Here is a 14,447-nt window from a genome sequence, read left to right on the forward strand (position 1 = left end):
ATCTTAGTAAGGCCATTGTAAAATGATAATAATATGCATTTAATATTTTACTTTTATAAATATACATTTCTGATTTTTATAATATTTATAAATTTCGCATTCAAAAAATTTTTTTTAATTGTATGAATTCTGAGCACTGATTTTAAAATCCATCATTACTACTGGTGTTGAAGGGTGACTTGAAGAAAGTCCCCAACTATGCCGGGACTGGATGTATCCTGCCAGAGCTTCGAACGCTAAGGGGCGCGTGTCTGGCTGTGTGCGGTGTGAGGAGACGCCAGGAGCCCAAAGGATGCAGGAGGGAAGGTACTGTGTTCAAACCCCAGGGGATACTGCTCCCCACATTCATCCGCAGCTTCCTTTCCTAGTGGGACAGAAAACAGGGATCGATCGACCCTGAGGATGGAAGAGGGCACAGGAGGACAATCCTCGTGGGAAGTCGTGGGTACATGAGGAGCAGCAGCCCCCGGGGTCAGCGCCGACTGGCTGGACCGGGCTCCGCTCACGGCCCCACACCTCCCCGCTTGCCCAGCTTCTAAGAGAGGCTGGTCTACGATGGTCTCCCCTCCTCCCCCACTCCAGCAACCGGCAAGAGCAGAAGAAAGAAGGCAGGCGACAGCCAAGTCAGTGACAGAGAGCCACCTGACGGATGAGGAGGAGGGAGCACCAGCACGCTGCTCGGGGCGGAGGAAAGCCCGTGACACGGGAGGAGCCGCGGATCATAGGACAACACAGAAGTAAGACGGAGGCCATCCTGGGGTGTCCCTCAAACTTGCGTCCTTCCAGGAACCACAGAACATGAGCTTCCTTGGAAATGGAGTCACTGTGGATGTAACTGTTGAAGTGAAGGTGAGCTCATATTGGAGAGGGGTGGGCTGCCGTCCCGTGTGACTGATATCCTCACAGGGAGAGGAGGGAGACCGCGGCGGGGACTGGCAGATGTAACGCGCCAGGGAGCACGGCGGACCTCTGGGAGGAGGCAAGGAAGGACCCTCCCCCGGAGACCTAGAAGGGACGCGGGTCCTGCCAGCACCCTGATTTTGGACACCTAGCCTCCAGAACTTAGAGACACTGCGTGCGGGTCTGTTGTTCTAACCACTGTGCCGTGGCAGCCCCGGGGGGGACGCAGGGGCATTTTGGGAAACACTGCCGGCGACACCAGCTCCCTGTGGTGCTTCTGGAGAGGCGTGACTAGTCTTGGCTACGAAACTGTGTCTCTTTGTAGGTGGCGCGGAGTGAGCCTGAGCCATGTGGGGCCTGGCTTGTGTCTGGATTACAGTGTGACCAAGCTGACGTCTGTTTCACAGGATTATTGTAAGGCCCTATAGGACACAGTCTGGGTAACCTATGTCAGGTGCCTGGCATACGTTACAACAGCATGTCATAGGATTTTTATTGATTATTGGCAGCAAATAGGCAATGTAAAATATAAAGGTTTGTTACATTTCTCTTTTTTTATTCTAAGGTTTCTGACAGGTCTTTGACAAAACACAAGTACGTAAAGATTTTATTTAAAGATCTATTTGATGGGGCGCCTGGGTGGCTCGGTTGGTTAAGCACCCAAGTCTTGATTTCGGCTCAGGTCATGATCTCAGGGTGATGAGATTGAGCCCTGCATTGGGCTCCACACTCAGAGTGGAGTGTGCTTAAGGTTTTCTCTCTCCCTCTCCCTTTGCCCCCCTCCCCCACCACTTGCACTCTCTCTCTCTCAAATAAATAAATGAATCTTAAAAAAATAAAGATCTATTTGCTGATATTATATAAAGATATATAAATATAATAAAGGTAGCTATGTTTGTTAGAAACTTGGAAAAATTCAGGTGAAGGGTAGCAGAATTAATAAACAGTGGCAACTAGACTAAAATGGTTCAAACAGCATGGTCAGTACTTGCCATCTCAACCTGAGGCACACAATTCCTCCGGGTTCCAGGTGCACAAAGCTCAATGGCTTTAAGACACCTTAAACTGAAAGATTATGGGACTTGATTTTGCATTTTTCCAAAGAGTCACTATACAGCATGGGTGTAAAGTGAGTTTGGCTAAGAATCCACCTGCTAATAGGCTGTGTGATCGCAGATGAGGAGAAGGTTCCTCCTCTGCACCAAGGGGTGATCCAGGCTTCAGGGCTCCCTCCCCGAGCAGATGGGACAATGGCTGAAAATCTGCCGCACACACGTGCGCAGAGCAGCGCTGGAGAGAAGTCAGCGGAGGTGAGCATAGAACACGGATGTCTACTGGCTCCGGGAACAGAGAACTCAGGGGAGATGAAAGACCTTTGGAGACGCTGTCTCTAGCGCTCTGGACTGGATGTGGTGGGTGAGAGTTTAGTCGCCCTGGATGTACTCTGGGGCACGCTCTGCCAGCGGGATGACGCGGCCCCCTTCCAGAAGGGGTGGGCCTGCTGCAATTGCTCACTCCTTCGCTTCCCAAACACTGACCGAGTGCCCACTGCGTGCCCGGCTCTGGGCACCCCAGGGAAGGACAGATGAGCCTCCTGATTCTTGGAAACTGTAATCCTAATGGAAGGAGAGCCCCATAAACAAGTGAGTAAGTAAATGAACAGAACACTTTCACTTATTGACGGACGTACCTCGAAAATAAGATGATGCTGTGTTGGATGCCATGTGTGGGGCTGGGGGCTCTGTTTTCTGAGGTGGGCCGGGGAGGGCTTCTTGGGGGTGGTGACCTGTGAGCAAGACCTGAAGGTCAAGGGTCAGAGCGCGAGAAGACCCCGGGCAGGACGCTCCAGGAGTGGATAGCAAGTGCAAAGGCCCAGAGGCGGGAGCGGTCTGCACCGTGGAGAAGAGAGAGGTGCCGGCGTGGCCGGAGATGGCATGGGGCGGAATCAAAGTGAGGGCGGGTGGGTGACGGGTGGAGAATCTTACTCGAGGTGTTCCTCCGAGGGGCTCACAGCTCAGCTGCACCAGCCACACTCTCTCTTCGAGGAATTTGAATCCGGATTGGGACCCGTCCCTAAATGGGGCTCAGAATGCTTTCCAGCAGGTCTGGGACAAGCCCAGGTGCACGGGGCCACGCGAGGCAAGGAGGGCCCACAGTGAGACACAGCCAGAAGGAGACCGAGCAGGCCACGCGAGCCTCTGAGGCTCTTCAGTTCCTACCCTCCCAGCACATGGAGCCCTCTGGGCGCCGTGAGGCGGCCCTGGATCCCGGAGCTGAATTGTCCCGTGTGCCCCAGCAGGTTGGACTGGTGGACCCGGGTTTCAGCCACGAAACCCCGAAGCGCAGAGGAGGGCCACCTGACACCACGCGAAGAACCATCACTGGTGGTCTATCCGTTGCCCCGAAGGTGCCACTGGCAGGAGGGGTCTGGTGGGGGGACCGGAAGATGGCCGGGAGCAAGAACAGGCTGCGGGCGGAGCCAGGAAACAAGGGTACAAGCATCCGGGACCGCACAGGCCGTCTGGGCGGCGGGCTGGGCATGAGGCTCCGCCGGGCGTTGGCACAATGCCCGGCTGGAAGCAGGCTGTGGTGGCGTCTGAGAGCCGAGCCCCTGGGAGGGGGAATGCATGTGGGAGGCTGGCCTCCTGCTTCGGGAAGTCCGGGAGGCTCGGGGGTGGACCAGGAAGGAGTGAGCAGGCCTTCCTCTCGGGCCAGCCACCGGCTTTGGGATCAAGTCTCAGGAACCCAACGCGCCCTGTGCTGTCTGCGATGGAGGAGGGGAAGCACCAGGCAGAGGCCCGGTGGGGGAGGCCAGCTGGACACACGACCACCAAAGGGCTGGGCAGGGGCTGATGAGAAGGCCCCTCTGCTGCGAGCTGCGCCCGACCGGCCGAGCGGCCCAGCTTTTCCCTTCTCTCTCCCAAATGTTCCAGGATCCCCCGCCCCCCCCCCCCCCCCCCCCCCCCCCCCCGCCTACCACGTGCACCCCCATCAGACCGGGTCAGGCCCAGGACCAAGACCAGCTGAACAAAACCCTGCCCCCTGGGGCTCCAGTCCCCCAGACAGGTGGCTCTGGACCAGCATTCTGCTTGGATTCCTGGAGCTTCTGGACACGACCCGGCCCTGGCCCCAGGCCGCTTGTGCCCTTCCAGGGGGAAGGGGGCTTCTGCTCCATCCACACTCAGCGGGGCGGGGTCCCACAGGGTCCCTGCAGCAGCATAGCACGCCCTCCGGGCCCTGGGGGCAATCCAGGCTGTCAGCACAGGGCCAGACTGAGCAGGGCTCCTTCTCAGGAAATCCCCTCCCCTCCCCTGAAGTAGGGCCGTGGGGGTCCCCTATTCCCCCACCCCAGGCTGGCAGTTACGTCTGCGGGCACTTGAACCTCAACAGGGGCGGGTTCAGGCCTTTCTGCTTGGAGGCGCCTGGGCCCCCCCCAAACCACAGGCTGCAGACAGGGTCCCGAGGGAAGGGTCCCAAGGTCATGCTCCCCAGCCACACCAGAGTCCCCGCTCAGCTCCGCCTGGCACCTCGCTCATCAACACTATCCCTGTGGGGTGGACCCTTCGCTTTGATCTTGAAAGTCCAGGAAAACCCAGGCCTCAGGACGTTGTGTCCAGTTAGAAAAGTGGAGAATTCCCAGAAAACAGGGAGACTTGCCTCAAGTAGCACAGAGGGCTCCAGGAGGCTGCATGGAAGCTTCGGGAGGATGTGGCAAGCCCGCAGAAGGGGGTGTGCTCAGCTCTCCCAGCATGTCACACGCAGCCCGGCACAGCACGGTACCTCGGACCCTCCTCCGATGCCGCCGCCTGGCAAAGCCAGCTCTGCCGCGACGCCGCGTCCCCCGGGCCGGTGCTGGCCTGGTTCTGGCATCTCCTCAGGATGGGAAGACCGCCTACCCGAACTAAGCTGTCTGCTCCCAGGAAAGACCACCCCACTCCTCCGCCGCGGCTTTGCTCTGAGCTCCTGGGGAAGAGCCGTGTCCTTACGTTCCACGCTGACCGCGTGAGGCTCCGGGCGTGCTGTGGGGGATGGACGGGGCGGTGGCCAGTCAGGGAGAGACCGATCAAGCGCCCCACGCCGGCGAAGAGAGCCACCGCCCAGAGCACGTCCCGTCCGACGTGCCGCGGCCTGAACAAGAAAGTGCGAGCCGTCTGGGGAGAGAGGCCGTTTGTACACGTCCCCCGAGTTTTCTTTTGCTGGGCCCTCAAATCTGGCTACACCCTGCTCTAGTAATAGCTACATGCCCAAAAGTAGGAATAAATCTGCTGTTGATCAGCTACAAGAGCAGATTGTTTCATAAAGTGACAGATTATCTCACATCCAATCGTCAGGGCTTACAATTTCAGTTTACATCAGCAGTTTTGAGGGGTTACTGCGGATGTTTACCAGCACAGTACTTCCAATGGCTGCTCACACCACCTCCGCTGAGCTCCAAATACTTGCTCCCACACCTGGTGACCGGTCATTCCTGAGTCACCCTCCACTCCCTGTGCCAGAGAAGAGCATCTCCAGGGTTTGTTGCCGTTCGCCCGCCAAATGCCCCGCTGTGGTGACACAGGCCTCCCCAGACTGCCGCATCCGCGGGCGTACCCCTCCTGAAACAGGTGGGCAAAGCCGCCCGACAGCCGTGATCGGAAGCTGACATCAGTGTTGCGACAGAAAAGCAAGCAAGTTGAATCAGTCCTCACATTGGTCTGTGTTGGAAGCAAACGATATACATCTTTCCAAATCCAGCTGACTTTTCTTCTAGAAATATCTTTGCTTTTGTGTGGTTTTAGTAACAGTACTTAATTACTTTTATATTCAAAATAACATTAAAGGAAAGTCTGTAATTTGTATGATTAACCCAAGAGAAGCTAAAGTCCAAAAGGAGAGCAACGTTCAAAGGGAAACGTAAATTGGAATGGTTTCTGACTCTGCCTTTGGGCCATGTCTTACTCATCATCATCGTACCTGCCTAGCACTTACACAGAGAATTCAATAGATTTGAGAATGAAGGAATGCATGCTCTCCAGCGAAGACCAGAGCAGAGACCCAGCCAGTATCACACAGGGTCCTGATGGGGCAGTATTAACAAGTCAGGGACGGTGGCTTCAGACTCTAAGAATATACCTAACCCAATATGTCTAGCCCTTTTCCAGAACTCTGGGACACAGGAGTTGGGGCAATGACCACACCAACTCGGGAAAGACTGGGAAGAGGCATGGAGCAGTGGCCGGCAGTTTGGTGTGGGCTGCCATGGCTGCCGTGGCTGCCGTGGCTGCCGTGGCTATGGACCGTGGCTGTCCAACATGGCAGCTAACAGTAGTGGCTGCCCAGTGCTCATTTTCACCTAGGCTGTTTGAAATGAAGACCAAAGTAATTTTGAAATTTTGGTGGGTGGGACATTTTTCTTAAATAGCATCTTAAAATTTAGGTTGTGAATGTGTAACAACACGGAGGAATAAACATTGGTGTCGCCCAAGATCCTACAAGTCTAAGATCAAGTGGAACAGGATCATGAACTACACAGCCGAAATAACATTTTTCAATGGGCTGAGTTCTAAGTGCAAATGTCGGGAGCATACATGTGGGAGGTATTTTAAAAGACCCAGATGGAGAAAAAAGAACATATCCAAAATGTAGAAGCAAGCACAGCCCCCACAATCCACCTGCTGTCCTAGTCCCAGCCCAGGGCCGGTGAATCAGACCCACGGGGAGATTTGTGTTTACATTAATTAATTGATTAATTAATTCTTTCCCCAGACAATCCACACACATGATACAAAATTCCGGAGGTACAAAGGGTACCATGGAAAGTGAGCCTGCGACCACCTCCTTGCGCCAGTCCCTTCTGGGAAAGCAGCATCAGGAATGCTTCCATGAATTTCCATCCAGGTACAGTTGATGCATATGTTTATGAATGATAAAGACCACGAACACTCCTTGGCAGCTTATTTGTGGCTTTGCATTCAACAATGAATCTTTGGTGATGACACCTGATACTTTGGGGTTGGCCCATCTCAGCACATGTGACACCTCAGTCAATTTAATGGTTGCATAGAATTCCATTTCCACTTATTTTATCAGCCCCTCCCAAGGGTCCCTTTGTTGCCATGCTTTGCTTTTACAGACAACACCTCCATAAACAAGCTGGTGTGAGTCCTTTCACACATGTGAGAAGCTCTGTGATGCACGGCTTCTCAAATGTGGTCCCTGTAGCTCTGAGACCCTTCTAGGGGACCGGCAAGGGGCTCCCTTGTCCAGCTTCACTCTGGAGTGTGGCCAGATTTCCTGCACATTCTTCAACCAAAGCAACATATCACACAGGCTGAGCGCAGACGCAGATGAGGGAGCCCAGGTATCTTCTCTCAGGCCAGACATCAAGGGAATTTGCAAAAAAATAAAACAATGCCCTCTTTCACTAATTTTTTTGAAAATATAATTTTTAGGGTGCCTGGGTGGCTCAGTTGGTGAAGCGACTGCCTTCAGCTCAGGTCATGATCCTGGAGTTCCAGGATCGAGTCCCGCATCGGGCTCCCTGCTCGGCAGGGAGTCTGCTTCTCCCTCTGACCCTCCTCCCTCTCATGCTCTCTGTCTCTCATTCTCTCTCTCTCAAATAAATAAATAAAAAATCTAAAAAAAAAAAAAGAAAATATAATTTTTAATAAATTATGTGTTATTTATGTTCTCATACAATGGGTTTACTGTTATTTTATAACATAATAGATATCTTTTAAATTTCAGTTTTAATTTCTAATATGGTGAGTATCAGTAGTTTTTGGGATCCTCAGTAAGTTTTAGCATGTAAAGTGGTCCTGAAACCAGAAAGTTGGAGCATTGCGGCTGTAATATACTATTCTAGAAGTGGAATGGGCAGATAAAAGTAGGTGCTTTTACATTTTGATGGATATTGTCAACCTTCATGTAAGTTCTATCAATTTACGTTCCTCCCAATGATGTATGAAGTTGCCTGTTTCCTCAAAGCCTGCCCAGCAGGTATTAGTAAGCTTCTTGATCTTTGCCCACCTGATACTCAAAAACACTACCTCCTTGTAGTTTAATTTTGCATAAACTTGAGTGTAACTTTATATAGTTGAGAACCAGTGTTATTTATTTATTTTTTTTTGGTAAATTACCTGTTCATGTTCTTTGTCCATTTTACCATTAGATTATTTGTTGGTTTATTGATTTATAGGTGCTCTTTCTATGTTAAGGACATTGGCCATTTGTCTGGATATACATTGCACTTTCTTCTCTTACTGGATCAATTTCTGGACTTCCTGTTCTATTCCAATAACTTTCAACAACCAAGCAAAGAAGAATTTTCTAATCACTTGAGTTATTTATGAGCTGGCTTTCTTACTAAGACATGGGCATGTTCTCAAAGGAATATGTATGCAAAGACTGGCACGTTGAAGAAAAAGTTCTAGTTTTGTATAGAAGGTTGAACTAGAGTAACTCTAAGGTCCTTTGAAATACCATGAAAGCACCTCAGAGCGTACCCACAGATTTCAAAGCAGCCCTCACCGAGAAGATTTGCAATGCCGCTATTGGTTTACACCAAGTGCAGGAAGGGCCTGGTGTGCAGTTTCGACAAAGAGCATCAAGTGAGGCCTTCGGTGAGAGGCCCAATTGCAGGTGCAACAGGGTCTTTCTCTGAGAACTAAGAGTAGAATGTTGGATGTGAAATAAAGCATAGAGTCTTCTGTTACACATGTGAAAACTGGGGCCAGAAGGAGCAAGAAACTTGCCCCAGGCCCCACAGACAGAGAGCAGAACCCAGTGTCCAGGGGGTCCTCTCTGCCCTTCCGTGACTAGAACACAGAGTGATTATGACTTTAAAATATTCTTCAACATTCAAGCACAGCGTGTTTATGCTTGTCATTTAAATTGTTCTTTATTGTTCCTTATTCAATCACAGGTTGTTTTTAGGCATGACTGTCTTTCATGAAAGGACACCTGGTGGCCTTATCGTGAGGACTGGGTGATGCTTGCATCTTGGCTGACACTGCCCCAGGAGAGGGCTGAGAGCTGATGAGCTGTCCCCACTGGGAATCCCAGGTTACTCATCAGCCGTGCACGGTGCCTTTTTCCTTCACATTGTAACATCTCTGGTAGAAGACCTGTCTTCTAGTTGATGACAGTCATGTGTGACCTGAAACCGTCACACAGTTTTGCTGCAGATGTGAGAGTGTGAGTAAGAATATGCCCTGTGCACAGCGTGGAGACTCGTCATTCCTGGTGCTGCGGCTGGACACCCGTGGGCCCAGGAGTGTCATCACCCAGTAACTTGGCTCATCTGAGTAATGACATGAGTTGACTTGTTTCTGGAAACCTTTCCTGCCCCTTCTGTTTAGATTATAAAGGACCAGCATCAACATGCACAAAATGGGTGTTAGGAGTTCGTGGAGCCCACCTTTAGGGAAAGCCAGTCCAGGGTGCTCTTAAAGGCTAGAGGTCAAACCTGTGTGGGGAAGCCTGCACGTGGATGAGGTGAGTGGAAATGTGACCCAAGAGTGTCAGATGCTGAACTCGAAGATTTAAAAACTCCTCAACTATCCACAGTGCTTCTGCGTTTCTGTTCATGGTAAGTACCTGCAACTAAAGGAAAGCGCCCAGTACATGCACAATTCTGGGCAATAGGATTGCACTGTGTAATTGTTTCGTGGACAGTACTTTTTTTCCTTTCTTCTGGCACAAAAAACAGTGGTGAGGTTTTTTTTGATGGGGTCTCAGATCCAACAGAGTATGGCCCAGCTATGCAAAAGCCCATATCTGCCACTACTTATTCCATATTCAGCTGTCACTCACTTGTTCAGTTGGTGGTTCATTTATTCATAGACTTTCTTCTCAGCAAGCTCTTAGCGAGTGCCGCCTGTGCATGGTGGGTGGTGTCCTGGTTGATGTTCACGAATGAGACTGACTCACAGCCCAGGACTCAGTGTATACTCTGATGGGCAATGAGGTGCTAGTCCCACGTCGGTGACAGGGGACTGGACTGCATGACAATATGTAGCTGGAGATCTTTAGGCTTTGTAGAATGATTAGTGTGTGTGACATAATATCATGGCATTTAATATTATGGGTTGATTTGTGTCCTCCCAAAAGAGGCATGTTGACGTCCCGACCCCTGGCACCTGTAATAAGGCCCCTGGAAAAGAGGTCTTCCCAGGTGTCATCAGGATACCATGAGGCCAATAAAGGGGCTCCTAATCAACATGCCTGGGTCCTGAAGGGACCCACAGGAAGAAGGCCATGTGATGACAGGGTGGACAGGAGTGTTGTGGCTAGAAGCCGAGGCCCAAGGAGCACCAAGGACAGTGGTACCACACAGCAAAAACGCAAGGACTCACCCAGACCTCAGAGGTTCTTTTTTTTTTTAACATTTATTTATATATTTCAGAGACAGAGAGAGAGCACATGTGTGCAGGGGGGAGGGGCAGAGAAATCCTCAAGCAGACTCCCTGCTGAGCGCAGAGCCGGACACAGGCCTCGATCTCATGACCCTGAGATCATGACCTGAGCCAAAGTCAAGTTGGATGCTTGTTGGACTCAGCCACCCAGGCGCCCCGGACCTCAGAGGTTCTGCTGGTGCCTTGGTTTCAGACTTCCGGGCTCTGGAACCAAACGAGGGAGATGCACTTTGTGGCACTTTGTTACAACAGCGCTAGGAAATGGATACACTTGGTTTTAGAGCTGACGTTGTGTGGCGAGATTGAAGCCTTTCTTCATGTACTAGACTTCTCTTGGGACACTGGGGTTTTTGGTGGCGGGTGAGGCTGGTGGACAAGCTGCTGTCTACTCAGTGAAGGCCGTGAGGGCCACCTTCCTTCCAACACGTGTGTCCATGCTCTCAGTAAACAGCAGGCATCTATCAGGGAGGACGTACCACTCAGCCCTACTGACTTTAATGCAAATCTAGCCTAATACAGGATGCTGGCCTGCCTTCCCAGCATCACAGCGGTGAGCAGAGAGAAGCGGTCATCAGGTAAAAAGGAAAAGATGCCCTAAGAAGGAGCCATTTTTATTCTGCCAGAGCCACATTATAATACCTGGAAGGTGGTTTGTATTGTCAAAACACTTTGTTGGATAATTGTGGAGGTATCGCTTTCTGATCCAGAGAATTGTGCTCTTTCTGACTTTGACCCATTCATTCGTTCCACAAACATTTACTATGCACTAAGAGGCAAACACTTTTTTTTTTTTGCTCAAAATCTCAAAATTAATAATAACATTTTAGTTTGAAAATTTAAAAATAACTAATAACAGCTTCCTGGCCAGAAGAGAAAGGCTCTCTCATACCAAGAACCTCAGAGTATTTGGTGGGAGGAATTTAGCTGGGACAGCTTAGGTTGAGTTAATTTGTGCTTCGTCCACTGGTCCTGGACACGGCTCGGGGTCGGGTTTGGGGAGCCTGCGGGGAGTGATGTGAAGTGTCAGCCATCCTGTGACACACACACATCTATACCAAGCCCCCAACGGGGCGTTGGGGGGACGCAGAGACAGGCCTTCCATCTAAGTGACTTACAAGGGAAAAGCCTGGGTTCCAGGGTAGTGCTAGGAGCTTTGGAGGCAGAGGTTTGCTGGAGGGAGTTAATGAAGGGAAAGGGGCTTCAAAGAGTCAGTTCTTGGCAATATGACAAGAGAACATCTAGCCTTTTTTTTTGAAACTAAAGCCTCTGGTTAGGGTTTCCAGATAAAACATAGGACACCCAGCTAAATGTGAATTTCAAATGGTTAATGAATATCTACTTGAAAATTTCAGTATGTATCAAATATTGCAAAGGACATATTTATATCAAACATGTATTTGTTGCTTATCTGAAATTCACATTTAACTGAGCATCCTGTATTTTTTATTTACTAAGTCCAGCAACCCTACCTCTGGTTTCACATTTATTCTACAAGTGAAAAATTCAGGCATAGACTAGCTCTAAAAAAAAAAAAAAAAACCAGACAAAAATGGGGGAGTGATTTTTATTTGCGGTGATTCACTGTGTTGTTGAGGGTTACATTTAACTTCTGTGGGCTTTGATTTTTCAATAAAGGAACAATTGGAGGCTGAAAATACCTGCCTCTAATAATTCCCAAATCCATCATGAGATGAATAGAAGCAAAATATGCAGTAGTTCTCTGAGTTCCTGGGGAAATTGCATTTCATAATCAAAGGTATTTATTACAGCAATTCCTCCAGAAGTCCGCGTTCCAGAAGTTCCCTCTGGCATCTCGGCGTGTTGCAGCCGCTGTCCATCTCTCCCAGCTCCGCTGACAAGTCCCTGGAGGAGGCAATTAGGCCCTAACCTTCCACCCCCCGAGACCAGAGTTCAGGCTCTGTTTCTGTTTTACTTCCCCTCTGGGGCCAGAACTGCGTTTGATGTCAGCTCTCTCCTTCTGCACACCACTGTTTGTTTAACCCTTTGAAGGGAATTCTGAAACAAGCTTGGGAAAGATGCTGCATAAACAGATTTCACATCACCCTTTCATTGCCCATCCGTGTGCATTCAGAAACGTGCTCTGTCTTCCTCAGCCACCGTGTCTACGAACGATACTCTCGTGTTTTCATTTCTGATCTCACAGTGAGAACTGATCTCACAGTGAGAATAAAAATGAGTGTTGTGACGGACAAGAGCTCAGGCTCCTCGTTACTACTGATTGGCTCAAGGACAGGGATCTGGACTGTTCGATGGCTTCGAGTCCATGGTGCCAGTCTCCTCCTTCTCCGTTCTGTCTGTCATCAAAGGTGGCAAACAAGGGCAGCTTCTGGTTCTCAGAGCTCAGGAAATGTATTTCATTTCCTCTGGAGGTAGATCTGTCTTATCAAAACAAGCGATAGCTTCATGATCACTAGCCAGAGTCAGCAAGGAAGCCTTAAACAAGTAACAGTCTCATCCACTATGGGTCACATGGTCTACTTCTTAAAGAAGGAAGGAGTGGTTAAGATTTAAAAAAAAAACAAAACAAGAAAACCCTAGAGCTTTTATGGCCCTTTGTCCAATAGCGGGGTTAAACCACCATCTCCCCTCAGCTATTCTTCAAGGACATTTACGTGACTCTAATGAAATCGGCTGCCCTGTTTCCAACCCGGTTGTTTGTAAACAGGAGATCGGATCACGTGTGCACTGGGAATAACCAGCTAGCAGAGAGCCCAACACACAGACGATCAAGGCGGAGGCCACAGCTTCTCCGGGGCCTGGTCTCGAGGAAGTCAGCTATGAAGTAATTAATAATCACCAAGCCTAGGATACTTCTTAACATTGATTCATTTGTCGTTTTTCATAGGATGGATTTCAACAGACTCATTCTCTCCCCAAACTATTTTTCAGAAACATGTGTCCCCTGGTTGTATTACTTACTTGTATTTCTTCACTTCCTTTTATAGAAGCAAATTTCTTGGGGAAACATTTCCTTTGTTAGCAGCAATCTTTATTTCATATGTTTTAGTGGTTGTTGCTGTCGTTTTTGTCATTCTGAAAAACCCACCCAGAATTCCAGTAAATCAACACAAAGTAGAGGCCGTTTCCCACGCGCACAGCCTTCCGCCTTATGGGGCGGCCTGCCCCGAACACGCAGCCGCCAACTTTTCTCTCTCTCCCTCTCGCTTTTTGTGAACTGAATAATATTTCCAACGCAAATGGAGGCCTTACAGTAGGAACTTGTAAAGGAGTCTTTGGAAGGGCAAATGCTCTTTTTTTCTAATCTGTATTTAATGGTCACCTCCTAATGTGTGCTGTGACCTTCCGTGTTCTTTCCTTTTGCTCTCTCGAAACAGAGTACACGAGTGTTGGACTTTTCTTCCCATTTCCGTCATAAAATGCTACCACGGTGCGACTATTACGGGTAATGTTTTGCGAGGATAGCGTCCAAACCTTCAAGGCGTGTGCTCAAGGACTGGTCTGAAAACAGACACAGTGTCTAAGATCCGGAAGAGCCGTGATCGGCGTCTCCGCAATACAGCACAGCCTGGTGTTCCCTTTGGGTAAGACGTCGAGACCATCGGATGATCACCGCTGACCTGAGTGAGGCTTCACGCCTGGGGCGGAGCCAGCCTCGCCGCCTCATCGAATTTATGCCCATGTTCTGTGGCTTCTGGAACAGAATATAGGATTCTTACTACCAAATAGTAGACAAATGTGGCATTTCGATAGACATTTCTCCAATCCGTCTTTTTTATTCCCTCACTCAGCAGTATATCTTTCCTGAGTAACTCCTTGTTTTTCATGTGGATTTCTCCGGTTCTCTTGTATCCATCATCTTGGGAAAGGGAGGGATGCGTTTGCTGACTGATTCATGCAGCTAATAAAGGATTGATGGTCCCAACAGAAGCCTGGGGTACACCTCGTTTTTTAAGACATTGGGAGGTGCCTTGCATTCTTTCCCCTATCAACTCTACAAAGGTCAGGCTGATTGCCCTTATCTTTTAGATAAATAACCAAGGCACAAGAGACGAGCAACATGCTCCATAAATCAAGGCTCATAGCTAATCAGTACTTGCGTTGATGCAGAATCCAACCATCAGAAAGAAAGAGCAGGGACATTTTAAACTATTATGCGATGATGATCTTTGT

General features: G+C 49.6%; 1 long non-coding RNA gene across 2 annotated transcripts; it reads left to right on the forward strand.

Moving 5' to 3' along the window:
* Nucleotides 1-211: 211 nt before the first annotated feature.
* LOC116634336 lies at nt 212-14,192 on the forward strand. 2 transcript variants are annotated; one of them, XR_004299940.1, is made up of 4 exons: nt 212-849; nt 6,646-6,777; nt 8,804-9,469; nt 12,065-14,192. It is a non-coding gene; the product is annotated as an uncharacterized LOC116634336 (long non-coding RNA). The 2 variants fall into 2 exon arrangements; XR_004299941.1 differs by lacking the exons at nt 8,804-9,469; nt 12,065-14,192 and adding an exon at nt 8,078-8,794 and having other exon boundaries at nt 233-849.
* Nucleotides 14,193-14,447: the final 255 nt, after the last annotated feature.

Source organism: Phoca vitulina, unplaced genomic scaffold, assembly GCF_004348235.1.
Source record: "Phoca vitulina isolate PV1807 unplaced genomic scaffold, GSC_HSeal_1.0 scaffold9, whole genome shotgun sequence".
Classification (NCBI taxonomy): Eukaryota; Metazoa; Chordata; class Mammalia; order Carnivora; family Phocidae; genus Phoca; species Phoca vitulina.